This window comes from Artemia franciscana, chromosome 17 (genome assembly GCF_032884065.1).
Source record: "Artemia franciscana chromosome 17, ASM3288406v1, whole genome shotgun sequence".
Taxonomy (NCBI): domain Eukaryota; kingdom Metazoa; phylum Arthropoda; class Branchiopoda; order Anostraca; family Artemiidae; genus Artemia; species Artemia franciscana.
In genome coordinates this window covers 23459982-23464260 of record NC_088879.1, presented here as the reverse complement: position 1 = coordinate 23464260, position 4279 = coordinate 23459982, and the positions used below count along the sequence as shown (strand labels likewise).

The following is a 4279-nucleotide window of genomic DNA, read 5'->3' as shown; positions in this document are numbered from 1 at the left end:
TTAATGAGTTTTGATATTTAGAAGGACTTGGCGACTCAGAGCAGTTAGTTTAAAACTTGACCGGTATTAAGCCTCTTAATTTCCTTTTTAAATCAATCTATTGATTCATAGAATTTTGTTAGAGCTCATAGCATATGATCTCTTGGCTCTTAGCTCTTCTCGCCTCGTCACAAGTGCCATATGAGCTCTTGTTTCTTTATATCTTAACCACAACCAGACATCTGATAATTACCTAGAGCACAACACTTCCTTTGTGATTTCTGTGTGCTCTAAAGTTCTGCTTCTTGGTGTGCTTAGAAATTAGTTTGTTATAAATTTGTGAAAGATAGATTTTTCTGCCTTGTGTAAGGCACGATTTTCTAAAAAACCTTACGACATCCCTATGAAGTGGGCAAGACAAAATGAAAGGTTTGAAAAGCGGATTAAACTTTTAATAGGACACTGAACTTTACTAGAAAAGAAGAAAAAAGTTTCCTCCACATAATTGATGCACGTTGGAATATTTAACGACCTTTCATTCATCATTGCACAAAAGGCGTTTTTTTTTCTTGTAAAACTCACTTTCTTATTAAAAGTTTAACCCGTTTTTCGTTTAAGAATCAGAGTAATTTAGCCAAATTAATATACTTTCAACGTAACACCTTAAGATGGTATTTCTAAAAAAATGTTATTCGCGATGCTTTTTCTCAGACCACACTGCCGTTCTATGACGAACAAATAAATTTTCAAATAGGGATGGATCTATTTATTTAGACAGTGAATAAACAGGTACAAAAGTGCAGATATTTTTATCACATATATATCATCATCAGTACGATCTGATGACGAGCCCGATTTGAAAACTTATTTGTTAGCCAAATTGGCAGGCTGAGAAAGAGCTTATGTTTATTGGAATAGAATCGCTAGAAAATAACTGAATAAAAAAAAACAAATAAAATAAAAATTTATGAATTATGTGTAAAAAATAATAGAGGACTTGAAATATGGGAGGAAGAAAGGCCCTCTTAGGGATGTACCTCAAAGCCGTATAGTCCTCAGTTTTGATTTTTTTTTTTGGGGGGGGGGGGTCCACAACTAACTTAAAAACGCATTTTTTTATATTCATTTAAAAAAAAAAATTTGAGTCGGTCTAATTGCGCGGAGAGGGGTTTCAAACCTCCAAACCCCCCTGGGTGCGGCCCTGGTTTACCTGTTCTTTATAACCTTGACCATGCCTTAAAAACTGATTAAGAGCAAGAGAAAACAAATCGGAACAATACGTAAAATTTATTTTGGCACACATGTCTAAAATTCCATAGTAAAACGAACATAAAAGGTTTAAAATACACTCCAATTAAACTGAACAAACTTTATCGGAATATCAGCCAACCTTTCACTTCCTCTCAATTAAAACTTTTGAAAAAACCTTTTGTGCAATTTTATGCTTACACACGGAATTAAGAAAGAATTTCCCCCGTTTTTTACACAATACACATTTACAACTATCCTTTAAAACTCCCTCAATAACTTAAAATTTTTCGGTAAAATGGAATGAAGAATTTACAATCATCAAGGCTCATCTTACTTATAATGGTAAGTCAAGACAAAATGGTACAACAGTCTCTCGAGCTGTAAAAGACAGTAAAATCCCCTGAATGACAATTTATTTTCTTTTTAGAAAGCACAAGTGTCTAAAAACTACAGTTTTTACGGAATGTGTACGCCTCGGGCGAGATTGAAAAGTATGACAATTATTATTGTGGCATTTTGAATAGGTAAATAATATTTTAATGCCTTTTTATTTATAATTGAGACAAAATGAAAGGTTTGAAAGCGGATTAAACTTATAATAGGACACTGAACTTTGCTAGAAAAGAAGAAAAAAGTTTCCTTCACATAATTGATGCACGTTGGAATATTTAACATTGCACAAAAGGCGTTTTTTTTTTCTTGTAAAACTCTCTTTCTTATTAAAAGTTTAACCCGTTTTTCGTTTAAGAATCAGAGTAACCCAACAAGTTTTATATTTCAGTTTTTGAGCCAAGAAATTAGGACTTTTTTCCTCAGCCAACTTCATACTAGGCGTAAATTTCAGCTTACTTGTCTATAAAACGTACGCATACAGGTGAAAAAAAAGAACAAGATAGAATTTAATTGCTTTTAGGGATTTTCTCGTACATGTTTGAATACTAAGCTATAAAATGAAGTATAATTTTTTTAAAGACGATATTTTTTGCTTAATTATTTTACGAAGTTTTAGGTGTAAAAAAAACTGAATGTACTTTTCTACATAAGAAAGTTTTTCATCCAGAAATTCGCGTTATACATTTAATTGTAAAAAGAAGAAGTATAAGAGGGACGCGGATGTTAGCTTTCATCCTGAAAAAATCATTTATGTTTACCGCCCCTTAGTTAAGTCCTCAAATTAACCTCAAATACGATGATATATTTAAATCCTATTCCTTTGCAATAACTGTACATAAGTTACATAAGTAAAAGTAACAATCGAACACGCAAAAAAAGAAACAGTCACAAATCCTTATAAAATCACAAAGACAGATTTCTCAGATATACAGTGTTAAAAATAATTTTTACGATTCAAAAGTCAATTAAAACCTCTCCTTCAGTGGTCTGGATAGGGGAGAGACGTTCCTTCATACCAGGCAACAAACTAATCCTAGTAGAGCGCCTTACACTGTGAATACTTGATTGACGTCAACTTTTACGTCTTTCCACGTTCTTAACTGGGGAAGTCATAGATGAAGGCACATATGTGACTACTGAGCTATCTCTCTAAAAAAAAAAGAAGAAAAATCATAACTTCGATATAAATTGGGCCTAGCTCAATTTAATTTTCAGTCCTAGATGGGAAGTAGATATACCTCTCTTCCTTGATATACCTCTTTATACCTATAGTTTGCTTATCAAATGAAGATTAAAAATAGAACACTTGAATTAGTGGACAGAGTACATTGACCTTGAGGCATTGAAATAGTTTATACCTCAATCTTGCCAGGTCTCCCCTATCTACTTTAAAGGAAATGTGATTCTACAAAGGTTAACAATAGACAAATTTCGATGACGAACAATTCAATTTCAAAATAATGTCAATTTTTTGAAGTTGAATTCATAACACAAAACAATACAGACACATGTTACACATTGTAATACAAACAAAACAATAAAACATAAATACAAAACACAATTAAATGGAGTTTATCTGCTAAGACTAAGTCAAAATTTTGTTGTTCTTACAGCTAATTTGGTAGGCCAGTCTTTGCGCAAGATTATCATTAGATACAAAAAATAATTCTTAGATTAATCCTCCTTAGCATTAAAGGCGCGTTTTTCTACCCTACTTTTGAAGGTCAACAGCCTGTATAGATGGAAAGACTTGTTTTGGTATAGTAAGAAAAATAACATGCCCTATAAAATATCTTCCAATAATCTAGGGATCCTAAAACCCATCCTATAAAACCAATCTATCGGGTCCACTCTGAATGGGCCTCGGGTAGCCGAGGTAAAAAGAATCTTAAACAGTTAAGATCTAATGAGCTCTAGAATAAGGAGAAAGAAATGAGACCTAAGATAAAGGAATAGCTACGGGGGTGAAAACAGTTTTAAGCGATTAACATTTGTAAAATATCCGTGATATTGAATATCCTTGTAGCTTTATAGTAGTGTTAATCAAATCAGGGTGTACGAAAAAGATTTAAGATAGTTTATGGCACTGCGTGCTAGCTCTCTCCCGACAGAGGACATAGGAAAATATAGGAGAAGGATTGGTTCTAGTGAAGGTTTTTCTATGTGTCCAATGTGTAAGAAGGTTAAAGAAAATCAGGTCCACCTCTGGGCTATTTGGTAAGAACCGAAGGGATTGATATCTGAGTACTTAGCTGTACACGGTGGAAATCCTGATTTCGTTGACAACATATGGCAGTGGTATGAATGTTTGGACTATTTGACACATCAAACAAAATATGACCTTACCTTTAATAACATTTCTGCTTCTTCAACATCTACCCCTGAAATGGTCCTGCAGAGATCTTCAGGGAGTAAAATACCAGGAACACGAAGCTTATTGAAAAACTGTAACAAAAAGAAAAATTAGAATAAAACTCATATTTTCAATCTTTTCAGTTCAGAAAATTAAAGTTTTCAGTTCAGACCTCTTCAATTTTGAAGAAGAGGAAAAAACAATATATATTAGGTATTTTACGAAATCAGTCCATCTTCTACAGAAATTTTCTGTAATTTTTATTTTAAAGATATAAATTCAATTTTGAAATGATTTGGCTGT

At 32.8% G+C, this 4279-nt stretch overlaps 1 long non-coding RNA gene across 1 annotated transcript; it reads right to left on the bottom strand.

The window, feature by feature from the left end:
- Positions 1-1247: 1247 nt before the first annotated feature.
- On the bottom strand, positions 1248-4071 carry LOC136038025 (uncharacterized). The gene is made up of 2 exons (XR_010620110.1): positions 3970-4071; positions 1248-2772 (listed from the first exon to the last, which is right to left on the bottom strand). It is a non-coding gene; the product is annotated as an uncharacterized LOC136038025 (long non-coding RNA).
- Between the last annotated feature and the right edge of the window lie 208 nt (positions 4072-4279).